Source organism: Oncorhynchus kisutch, linkage group LG1, assembly GCF_002021735.2.
Source record: "Oncorhynchus kisutch isolate 150728-3 linkage group LG1, Okis_V2, whole genome shotgun sequence".
In the NCBI taxonomy this organism is placed as follows: domain Eukaryota; kingdom Metazoa; phylum Chordata; class Actinopteri; order Salmoniformes; family Salmonidae; genus Oncorhynchus; species Oncorhynchus kisutch.
In genome coordinates, this window is record NC_034174.2 from 27,936,192 (window position 1) to 27,948,936 (window position 12,745).

Here is a 12,745-nt window from a genome sequence, read left to right on the forward strand (position 1 = left end):
AGTAGTCTAATCTAGAAGTGACAAAAGCATGGATACATTTTTCTGCATCAATTTTAGACAGAAAGTTTCAGATTTTTGCAAACATTCTTGATATGTTCGTCAAAAAAGAGATCAGGGTCCAGAGTAACGCAGAGTTCCTTCAGTTTTTTTAGATGACTGTACAACCATCAAGATCAATTGTCAGATTCAACAGAAGATCTCTTTGTTTCTTGGGACCTAGAACTAGCATCTCTGTTTTGTCTGAGTTTAAAAGTAGAACATTTGCCGCCATCCACTTCTTTATGTCTGAAACACAGGCTTCCAGGAAGGGCAATCTTGTCTCATCGAAATGTACAGCTGTGTGTCATCCGCATAGCAGTGAAAGTTAACATTTATGTTTCCGAATGACATCACCAAGAGGTTAAATATATATTGAAAACAATAGTGGTCCTAAAACAGAGCCTTGAGGAACACCGAAATATACAGTTGATTTGTCAGAGGACAAACCATCTACAGAGACAAACTGATATCTTTCCAACAGATAAGATCTAAACCAGGCCAGAACTTGTCCGTGTCGACCAGTTTGGGTTTCCAATCTCTCCAAAAGAATGTGGTGGTCGATGGTATCAAAGGTCTTGGAGCACGAGGACAGATGTAGAGCCTCAGTCTGATGCCATGCTACCCATCCCTTTAGCGGGATCATTTTCGTCAACAACCGCTGAATAGCATAGCGCAACAGTCAAATAATATTACTAATTACTAATATCGATATTCATGAAATCACAAGTGCAATATTGCAAAACACAGCTTAGCCTTTTGTTAATCCACCTGTCGTCTCAGATTTTGAAATTATGCTTTACAGTGAAAGCAATCTAAGCGTTTGTGTAAGTTTATCAATAGCATAGAATAACATTATGTACACTAAGCATTAAGTAGCTAGGTCAGGAAAATCAGAAAAGCAATCAAATGAATCGTATACCTTTAATGATCTTCAAATGTTTTCACACACGAGACTCCCAGTTACACAACAAATCCTTTTGTTCCATAAAGATGATTTTTATACCCAAAATACCTCTGTTTGTTTGTCGCGTTATGTTCAGTAATCCACAGGAAAGAGCGGTCACGACAAAATAATATCCATAATGTCAACAGAAACATGTCAAACGTTTTTTATAATCAATCCTCAGGTTGTTTTTAAAATATATATTCGATAATATATCAAACGGGTGTGTAGGTTTTTCAAAAACACCGGGAGAAACAATGGCCGCTTTACTCTGTAGCGCAAAACTCACTCTGAGAGCCCCCACCTATCCACTTACGCAATGTGATCTTTCACGCTAATTTTTCAAAATAAAAGCCTGAAACTATGTCAAAAGACTGATGACACCTTAGGGAAGCCATAGAAAAGGAATTGGGTTGATATCCCTTTAAATGGAGGATAGGCATGCATAGGAACAGAGAGGTTTCAAAATAAGAGGCACTTCCTGATTGTATTTTCCTCAGGTTTTCGCCTGCAACATCAGTTCTGTTATACTCACAGAGAATATTTCTACAGTTTTGGAAACTTTAGAGTGTTTTCTATCCTAATATGACAATTATATGCATATTCTACTTTCTGGGGCTGAGAAATAGGCAGTTTCAAATGGGTATGTTTTTTAGCCAAAAACGAAAATACTGCCCCCTACACGCAAAAGGTTAAAAGGTAATTTATCACCTTCACAAGTGCAGTCTCAGTACTATGATGGGGTCTAAAACCAGAATGAAGTGTTTCATATACATTGTTTGTCTTCAGGATGGCAGGGAGTTGTTGCGCAACAGCTTTTTGTAAAGGTTTTGAGAGAAATGGGAGATTCGATATAGGCCGATAGTTTTTGAAATATTTTCTGGGTCAGGGTTTGGCTTTTTTCAAGAGAGGCTTTATTACTGCAACTTTTAGTGAGTTTGGTACACATCTGGTGGATAGGGAGCCGCTTATTATGTTTAACATAGGAGGGCTAAGCACAGGAAGCAGGTCTTTCAGTAGTTTAGTTGGAATAGGGTCCAGTATGCAGCTTGAAGGTTTAGAGACCATTACTATTTTCAACAGTGTGTCAAGAGAAATAGTATTTAAAAAACTTGATTGTCTCCCTTGATCCTATGTCCTGGCAGTGTTGTGCAGACTCAGGACAACTGAGCTTTGGAGAAATACACAGATTTAAAGAGTCCGTAATTTACATTCTAATGATCATGATCCTTTCGTCAAAGAAGTTCATGAATTGATCTATGCTGAAGTCAAAGCCATCCTCTCTTGGGGTTTACTGCTTGTTAGTTAGCTTTGCAACAGTATCAAAAATATATCTTTAATTGTTCTTATTTTCCTCAATTAAGTTGGAAAAATAGGATGACAGAGCAGCAGTGTGGGATACTGTACGGTACTGTCTTTCCAAGCTAGTCGGAAGACTTCCAGTTTGGTTTAGCGCCATTTCCGTTCCAATTTTCTGGAAGCTTGCTTCAGGGCTTGGTTATTTTCTGTATACCAGGGAGCTAGTTTCTTATGACAAATATTTTTTGTTTTTAGGGGTGCGACTGTGTCTAGGGTATTACGCAAGGCTAAATTGAGTTCCTCAGTTAGGTAGTTAACTGATTTTTGTAGGTAGGTGGAGGGAATCTGGAAGGGCATCTAGGAATCTTTGTTGCCCGAGAATTTATAGCACGGCATTTGATGATCCTTGGTTGGGGTCTGAGCAGATTATTTTTTTGTGATTGCAAACAAATATGAATATTAAAGTCACCAAAAATGTTAATATTATCTGCCATGACAACAAGATCGGATAGGATTCAGGGAACTCAGTGAGGAATGCTGTATATGGCCCAGGAGGCCTGTAAACAGTAGCTCTAAAAAGTGATTGAGTAAGCTGCATATATTTCATGACTAGAAGCTCAAAAGAGGAAAATGCAGTCTTTTTTTTGTGTAAATTGAAATTTGCTATCGTAAATGTTAGCAACACCTCCACCTTTGCGGGATGCGCGGGGGATATGGTCACTAGTAAATTCATCAGGCTTAAGCCATGTTTCAGTCAGGCCAATCACATCAAGATTATGATCAGTGATTAGTTAATTGACAATAACTGCCTTGGAAGTGAGGGATCTAACATTAAGTAGCCCTATTTTGAGATGTGAGATATCACAATCTCTTTCAATAATGACAGGAATTGAGGAGGTCTTTATTCCAGTGAGATTGCTAAGGTGAACACCGCAATGTTTAGTTTTTCCCAACCTAGATCGAGGCACAGACACGGTCTCAATGGGGATCGCTGAGCTGACTACACTGACTGTGCTAATGGCAGACTCCACTAAGCTGGCAGGCTGGCTAACAACCTGCTGCCTGGCCTGCACCCTATCTCACTGTGGAGCTAGGGGAGTTAGCGCCCTGTCTATGTTCGTAGATAAGATGAGAGCACCCCTCTAGCTAGGATGGAGTCGACACTCCTCAGCAGGTCAGGCTTGGTCCATCTAATTAGATCAGAACATGATGGATCAAAAGTTATTCATATTACTGGTTTACATCCTAAAAAAGGATAGTTGTGTTTTGCTGCTTAACACACATATAATTTGTCTACCCATGTGATGTGGATCATTGTCAGGTTATTTTATATTTAAGCTTCAGTAACAAAAGAACACCATGGTTGTAATAACACTTTAAACAGGTCGTATGTAAATGTGTAGAATGTGTTTGTTTTGGGTCCACACTGGTAATTTAATTTATTTAAAATAGACAGTCACAGAGGATTTTCTTCTGAATAACTGGTAAGGGCATAGCACTTTCCATTCAGCTTCAGGCAACTTTGATGTAAGGCTTGATCACACCTGTAGTGACTACTTCTATCTGTCATGCCCATTGTTGCTTATCCATTGTTCACTAGATATACCCAGCACAATGTGGAAAAACAGAATGCTTCCCACCACTAGATCACATAACTAGACGTGAGCAGGACGTGATCCCAAAGCAGCCACCAATGTATCGTAAGAAAGTGAAAGCTGCAACAGGGACTTTAATCAGGGCTCATATGTGGCGAGGTGAGCTCTAACGGCCGTTGCCATGAAATCCTGGTAGGCCTCTGGGCAGAGGCAGTAAGCCTACAATGCTGACATATGCCTTGTTACAATAGCCTAAGTACATAACATGATTGACACGACCATAATAATTATAATGAAACTGCCTTGGAAGTGACATAAGTGTAAGCCAACATAATTCAATATTTTAAGTGAACCTGTTTAACTGCATTGATATGGCTTAATTGATCACCAGGGGAATTTAAACCAAACTGTTTTTTTGTTGTTGCTGGTGTTCTGTTTCCCCAAATTTTTTGATGAATTAATTTCCCATCATGAAAATGTATCCCCGTTCCCCAATAAAATACCTTCATCGATACCACAAAAAAAATGACATTCAGCTTTTACTCCAATCTGGCAACCCTCATAAAATCTGACATAGCACCAGTATCCCGAAGTATTAAGGGAAAACAAGCATAGAAAGAAGCATTGGCATTAATAATCCAATTTTAAAAACGTACGGTTACTATTATATTATAAGTATTTCGATGACAACCTGGTTGATTAATAATATTGGATTTTTAACGAGTTTGTTTTTTGAAAGATGTGGGACACAAAAAAAGGCAGTGTAGAACACCATTGCCCAAAATGCATTGCTCCAGTAACTTTCAAAAGATTGTTCCGAAGTTTGCCCCACAATAATTACTTTTCCTATGAATGAAGTCACACAAATGTATGTATTTTCACATGAAATAAGCCACACAAAAACACATGAAATCTGCTGAAATATTTTTTGGTACATATTTGCTTGAATTGAGTGAGATTATGTTGGGAGGATCGCTTTCTTTGCCTCAACAATCTTAGTGTCCTTTCACAGGTTGTCTTCCCTTTCAATGCATCATGTGACATTGGTGAGGTCAAAAGCATGAATCTCCCATGATTCTCTCTGAGTTTGTATATTTTAATTGTGTTCAGGACCTTTTCAAGATGAGATCATCTTTTTTTCATCCTGACCATTGTGTCATATAGTAACTCCTTATCTGTTAATGCAGATAAGCAATGTATCAATGGATATCAAAAGTTCATTTCTATGCAGTGTTACTACAACAGATGTTCTGTATCCAGTCTTTCAGTGTCCTGTATACAATAGATTTTCCAGGACAATAGTTTTGTATTATAACATCTATCTTCTCAAGCCCTTCTGAAGACACCTTTTAAGGTCAACAGTGGCTTATCCACTTGACAAAGAGATTTATAGAACTCATTCAAGGACAATCAAAGTAGTAATAAAACCCACAATTGCAGTCCTTCAGATTCAGTGATTCTTCCTCACTCCTCTATTTCCCTGGAAAACCTGCTTTAGAAGCCAGATGCAGAAAATCTAAATAAACTAATTGTGGCTAGCCTAGAGCCTGTGAGTCAGAGCACTGAGGCTTATCCCTGTAGCGTACTGCTAAAACGATTGTCCAGACTGAATGACCAATCGGGGCCAAGCCCAGCAGTGTACATCTGTATTATTACAAGTGACTGCAGAGAGAGTCCCCACCCTGCCCCTCACCACTGTTCCCTCACTTCTCTCATATCTCTGCTTTGGACCTCTTGGGCGAGCAGAACTACTTAGTGTCGTGGTGTGCTTAGATTAGACCTAACCTCCCGTAAGGTTCTGCATATGTTTTAAGCCCCTGGAGTGCCTATTTTAGAATTAGCTTATATTGTGTATACGAGTGCATTAAGGCCCCAATCTTTTCAAGCGCAGATGGTTTAAAGCTTGATGAACTGAAATCTTGCTTGTGTAGCTTTACTGCATTGGAAACTCTTTGGAGACGTAAAAACCCACAATCCATTGCAGATGGGGAAACAGGGCCGTCTGCCAGTGTGCTAAAAGTACATGCAAATACAGGCCTCTGCCTTTAAGAGCTCTCGATGTGCGGCTCGTAAACGGAGAGCATTCGGAGGGAGAGAGAGTGAAGGCAGCACCAACAGCCTGTTTAGAAGGCTGCCTGGCTGCATAGTGGAGGAGCAGCTGGCTGGGCCCATTGGGAGAGACGGTGCTGTGGGGGAAACAGATTTTTACTGTGAAAGGGGATGGGGATTTACGAGTGCTGACCTGTTCTCGCTTCCTTCCCCATCCTCCCCCAAATCATAGCTTTGCTCCCTGTACCAGAACCTCAAATCAGAGCCACATGGTCATAGAGCACGCTGCACATAGGCAAGTCAGATATTCAAAGAGAAGTCCTAAATCCAAGTCACTTTCACAGATTCAACAGCCAAGATGAATGGTTGACTCTTCTGTCTCTGCAACCATGTATTTTTCAGCAGACTTTGACATTTAATTTGGTTTTGGTTGTAATAGTGCAGGGTTTTAAAGATGGGAAGGGGAACAAAGGGAGAAAGGGGAAATCACTCGAGGTGGCATTGTCTCTCCCAACCACAAACCCCAAATTGTGATTACTATAATAACTTTGCCTCCCACCCCTCGGAGTATGGCTCTGTAATGGCTGTCTGCCTTTTTTTTATGGTGGCTGGAACTCCAGCTGGCCCACGTGGTCCTGCGCCCAAACTCAGGCTCTGTCCAGGCATGGGGGCCCTCTCCCCACCTGCTTTCCTGCCTGTCATCAAAGGCCAGCCTGGTTTCAGTCCACCAGCTCGCTTAATGAAGATGCCATCATGCTCAGAAGGGTGCTCTGTGGAGACCAGAATCAATAGGCTGAGCTGAAAGGAGACCAGCATTCTTAGGGGAAGACAAGGAGGGGAAAGAGAGGGACACAGGCATGGGAGGGAGGCCATGCCCACCAAACAAGTGTAGCAGAATAGAAGAGAACAGAACAATAGCAGCAGAGATATTTATTTACAGACTGGGTAGAGGATGTAAATGGGATAGATCAGGGGGCTCAGTAAATTGCTTCTCTGTGTTTGCAGGAGTATGCCCCATTAAATCGCCATGGATTTAAATGAGTGGAAATAACTCTAAAGCCCATCTTTGATTGATTATGGAAGTTACTAGGTGTTCAAACACAACAGTAAAATGACTATTGGGATTTTGCACAAAATAGAGCCTTTTATATTCGGCTGCTGGGCCCAAGCCAGAGCGTTATGCTAGAATAGAGAACAAAGCCCCAATGTCTTTTATCAGATCCAAGACCTTGTATTAATACTGAGACTGTAACTTAACTCTGTGACAACAACAGGAGTTCTTCACATTAAACAGCACTGACAAATACTATTTACAGTAATGCACTACTTAGAGTTTCTCTTCTGAACCGTCCACAACCCTCCCATCTAGAGAGAGCTCAGTAATGTATTGAGTTACTTTCCAAACATTTTTGGATGTTATTCAGAATTTCTGGGCCTGGATGACCTTAAGATAAAAGAATACAAACGTTATCTGTTTCTGATGAGTTTGTTCATAGACTCACACTCTCTCGGAACCCTCCTTTGTGCTGGATGATTGTTCCAATGTGTCAGAGTACAAGCCTTGCCAGGAAAAAGTTAAACACCTAGGATTCTAGATAAATAGTCCTCATCGCTGTAGCGTTGCAAGGAGCAATCGTTTGGAAAGCTGGAATGCTCCACCATGACTAGAATATTTTACTAGCAGTGATTATCACCCTGTCTCCTCGTGGCAGGGACTCTGCTGTTAGCCCTCTCTCTGCTGGAGTATCAAGTGGAAAATGATATAATTACTGCAGTACAGTTGACACGCTACACACATTTTTCCATAGCAGCAGTAACGGTAATGCTTCCATCTTCTTAGATCTCTGTTGTACTGTTTATTTTTTCCTCAATAGTTATTATTGGTGTGATACAGACATCGTGTTCTTCATGCTTCAGTCCGGAAGACGTCCGTCTGTTAGAGTAAACCACAATGTTCTGCGTGGAATGCTTTCATCTTGGCATGTGTACCATCCTCTGTACAATGAGACATGCACTGCCTTTGTCTGTATGCCCTGCCCGGGATTAGGTTACCAGAGATGGCTACACCTCTTGTTTAATGGAAATGCAATGCACAAAAAAGCATGTGGCATGCAGTCCTGAATATATGTACATCCGTAATGGGATACTTGTGATTTCCCCGTAGAGTGACTATTTGCCTTATTATGATAGCAAACAAACTCAACGAACAGTGAGATTGAAGAGATGCCTGTGAGTAGTCTATTCTCCGGACTGGTTACTGTATACACTACCTCTGTATACACTACCTCTGTATACACTACCTCTGTGTCTCTGTGAAGGGGATCATGTACGGTGCATTCGGAAAGTATTCAGACCCCTTGACTTTTTCCACATTTTCAAATCAAATCAAATCAAATCAAATGTATTTGTCACATACACATGGTTAGCAGATGTTAATGCGAGTGTAGCGAAATGCTTGTGCTTCTAGTTCCGACAATGCAGTAATAACGAACAAGTAATCTAACTAACAATTCCCAAAAAAACGACTGTCTTATACACAGTGTAAGGGGATAAAGAATATGTACATAAGGATATATGAATGAGTGATGGTACAGAGCAGCATAGGCAAGATACAGTAGATGATATCGAGTACAGTATATACATATGAGATGAGTATGTAAACCAAGTGGCATAGTTAAAGTGGCTAGTGATACATGTATTACATAAGGATGCAGTCGATGATATAGAGTACAGTATCTACGTATGCATATGAGATGAATAATGTAGGGTAAGTAACATTATATAAGGTAGCATTGTTTAAAGTGGCTAGTGATATATTTACATCATTTCCCATCAATTCCCATGATTAAAGTGGCTGGAGTAGAGTCAGTGGCATTGACAGTGTGTTGGCAGTAGCCACTCAATGTTAGTGGTGGCTGTTTAACAGTCTGATGGCCTTGAGATAGAAGCTGTTTTTCAGTCTCTCGGTCCCAGCTTTGATGCACCTGTACTGACCTCGCCTTCTGGATGACAGCGGGGTGAACAGGCAGTGGCTCGGGTGGTTGATGTCCTTGATGATCTTTATGGCCTTCCTGTAGCATCGGGTGGTGTAGGTGTCCTGGAGGGCAGGTAGTTTGCCCCCGGTGATGCGTTGTGCAGACCTCACTACCCTCTGGAGAGCCTTACGGTTGAGGGCGGTGCAGTTGCCATACCAGGCGGTGATACAGCCCGCCAGGATGCTCTCGATTGTGCATCTGTAGAAGTTTGTGAGTGCTTTTGGTGACAAGCCGAATTTCTTCAGCCTCCTGAGGTTGAAGAGGCGCTGCTGCGCCTTCTTCACGATGCTGTCTGTGTGAGTGGACCAATTCAGTTTGTCTGTGATGTGTATGCCGAGGAACTTAAAACTTGCTACCCTCTCCACTACTGTTCCATCGATGTGGATGGGGGGGTGTTCCCTCTGCTGTTTCCTGAAGTCCACAATCATCTCCTTAGTTTTGTTGACGTTGAGTGTGAGGTTATTTTCCTGACACCACACTCCGAGGGCCCTCACCTCCTCCCTGTAGGCCGTCTCGTCGTTGTTGGTAATCAAGCCTACCACTGTTGTGTCGTCCGCAAACTTGATGATTGAGTTGGAGGCGTGCGTGGCCACGCAGTCGTGGGTGAACAGGGAGTACAGGAGAGGGCTCAGAACGCACCCTTGTGGGGCCCCAGTGTTGAGGATCAGCGGGGAGGAGATGTTGTTGCCTACCCTCACCACCTGGGGGCGGCCCGTCAGGAAGTCCAGTACCCAGTTGCACAGGGCGGGGTCGAGACCCAGGGTCTCGAGCTTGATGACGAGCTTGGAGGGTACTATGGTGTTGAATGCCGAGCTGTAGTCGATGAACAGCATTCTCACATAGGTATTCCTCTTGTCCAGATGGGTTAGGGCAGTGTGCAGTGTGGTTGAGATTGCATCGTCTGTGGACCTATTTGGGCGGTAAGCAAATTGGAGTGGGTCAAGGGTGTCAGGTAGGGTGGAGGTGATATGGTCCTTGACTAGTCTCTCAAAGCACTTCATGATGACGGATGTGAGTGCTACGGGGCGGTAGTCGTTTAGCTCAGTTACCTTAGCTTTCTTGGGAACAGGAACAATGGTGGCCCTCTTGAAGCATGTGGGAACAGCAGACTGGTATAGGGATTGGTTGAATATGTCCGTAAACACACCGGCCAGCTGGTCTGCGCATGCTCTGAGGGCGCGGCTGGGGATGCCATCTGGGCCTGCAGCCTTGCGAGGGTTAACACGTTTAAATGTCTTTTGTTACGTAACATCCTTATACTAATATTGATTAAATTGTTTTGCCCCCCCTCCTCACTCTACACACAATACCCAATAATAACAAAGCAAAAACTGGTATGTATACATTTTAGCAAATTTATAAAAAATTCAATAATGAAATATCACCTTTACATAAGTATTCAGACCCTTTATTCAGTACTGTGTTGAAGCAGCGATTACAGCCTCAATTCTTCTTGGGTATGACGCTACAAGCTTGACACACCTGTATCTGGGGAGTTTCTCCCATTCTTATCTGCAGATCCTCTCAGGTTGGAATGGGAGTGTCGCTGCACAGCTATTTTCAGGTTTCTCCAGAGATGTTGGATCGGGTTCAAGTCCGAGTTCCGGCTGGGCCACTCAAGGACATTCAGGAACTTGTCCCGAAGCCACTCCTGCGTTGTCTTGGCTGTGTGCTTAGGGTCGTTGTCCTGTTGGAAGGTGAACCTTCGCACCAATCTGAGGTCCTGAGCACTCTGGAGCATGTTTTCATCAAGGATCTCTCTGTACTTTGCTCCATTCATCTTTCCTTCGATCCTGACTAGACTCCCAGTCCCTTCTGCTGAAAAACATTCCCACAGCATGATGCTGCCACCACCATGCTTCACTGTAGGGATGGTGGCAGGTTTCCTCCAGACCTGAAGCTTGGAATTCAGGCCAAAGAGTTCAATCTTGGTTTCATCAGACCAGAGAATTTTATTTCTCATGGTCTGAGAATCCTTTACATGCCTTTTGGCAAACTCCAAGTGGGCTTTCATGTGCCTTTTACTGGCTTCCATCTGGCCGCTCTACCATAAAGGCCTATTGGTGGCATGCTGCAAAGATGGTTCTCCTTCTGGAAAGTTCTCCCATCTCCACAGAGGAACTCTGTTGCTCTGTCAGAGTGAACATCAGGTTTTTGGTCACCTCCCTGACCAAGGACCTTCTCCCTGCGATTGCTCAGATTGGCCGGGCAGACAGCTCTAGGAAGAGTCTTGGTGGTTCCAAACTTCTTCCATTTAAGAATGATGAAGGGCACTGTGTTCTTGGGGACCTTCAAGGCTACAGAAATGTTTTGGTACCCTTCCCCAGATGTGCCTTGACACAATCCTGTTTCGGAGCTCTATGGACAATTCCTTCGACCTCATGGTTTGGTTTTTGTTCTGACACACACTGTGGGACCTTATATAGACAGGGGTGTGCCTTTCCAAATCATGTCCAATCAATTGAATTTACCGCAGGCGGAGTCTAATCAAGTTGTAGAAACATCTCAAGTATGCTCAATGGAAACAGATGCACCTGAACTCAATTTCGAGTCTCATAGGGTCTGAATACTTATGTAAATGTGATATTTTTGTTCTTTATTTTTAATAAATGTGCTTTCGTGTTTTTGCTTTGTCATTATGGGGTATTTTGTGTAGATTGATGAGGAAAAACATTTCATTTAATCAATGTTAGAATAAGGCTGTAACGTAGCAAAATGTGGAATACTTTCCAAATGCACTTTATGTTCATGGCAGAATCACAGGCCATCTTAGTGCAACTGCTGCAGGAGATGAAACTACAGGCTGCCTATTCATTATCTGTAGACACATTTATTTTAAGGCCGACGGCATATGGGGACATAGGCTCCGGGACCTCCCTGTTTAGACAGTATCTCATGATTAGTGTCCTCGGATGGAGGCTTCTGTTGGAATCAGAGGGCATGTGAGGCAAGGCTGACTCACTGTTGAGAATGAATACGCCATAAAACCGCCTCTCCGTCATCATGTCTTAGAGCACACTGGTTTCTGGGAGCTGCTTCGGGCTTTACTCTACAGTACTGAACATGTGTATTTTAATCCAAACCCCATCTGAAAGGCTCCTTTGTGGTGTGGTAGATAGCATCAGATATTACCAGAATTTTGTTACATGAACTACATAAAATGAACACTTAGATTTATATATGAGATATTAACCACACACACTCCCCCAGATTCCTTGATAATGGTGGGAGGGGCCGAGGGAGGGCGGGTGGGAGGGGTTTCCAGTCAGTGGATTTTCCAAGGAGAGCGCGTGCCGGTGGAGCGCTTTATGGCTGGAACTCTGGGGAGCCACTGTGCTGCTGGCTGGGGGCTGTGTGTATGCAGCGTGGGACCATGGGCCGAGGCTGGGGCCCGGGGGCCCATAAATCCTGCCCTCCAAGCCCCAGACAGCGCTTTTATCTCCTGCATTAGCTTCGCTGTGACCCACGGCACCATGCACTAATGTTAATGGATGTATGAGGGCGCGTGGATAGCATGCCCCTCCCTGACCCTTTAGCCTTACTAAAAAGAAAGTTGCAAGTCTGGGCCTTTGGTTTTGTTAGACTAAAGGCAGCTTACAACCCTACCCACTCATCACTCATTTCTGGCTCAATTACTTCTGAAAGGATCTGGCTTATTGCTACACTGTGATTACCACATGTAAATGCTATAATTCTCTATATCTGTCCACCATGACCATGACTCTTGTCCTTGCACTTTCAAACAATTTACTGATGTGTCTGAAGTTGTCATCCACCCAAAAATA

General features: G+C 42.9%; 1 protein-coding gene across 2 annotated transcripts in view; it reads left to right on the plus strand.

Moving 5' to 3' along the window:
* ephb2b (eph receptor B2b) overlaps positions 1-12,745 on the plus strand; it is a 151,249-nt gene that overhangs the window by 120,079 nt on the left and 18,425 nt on the right. The window lies entirely within an intron of this gene.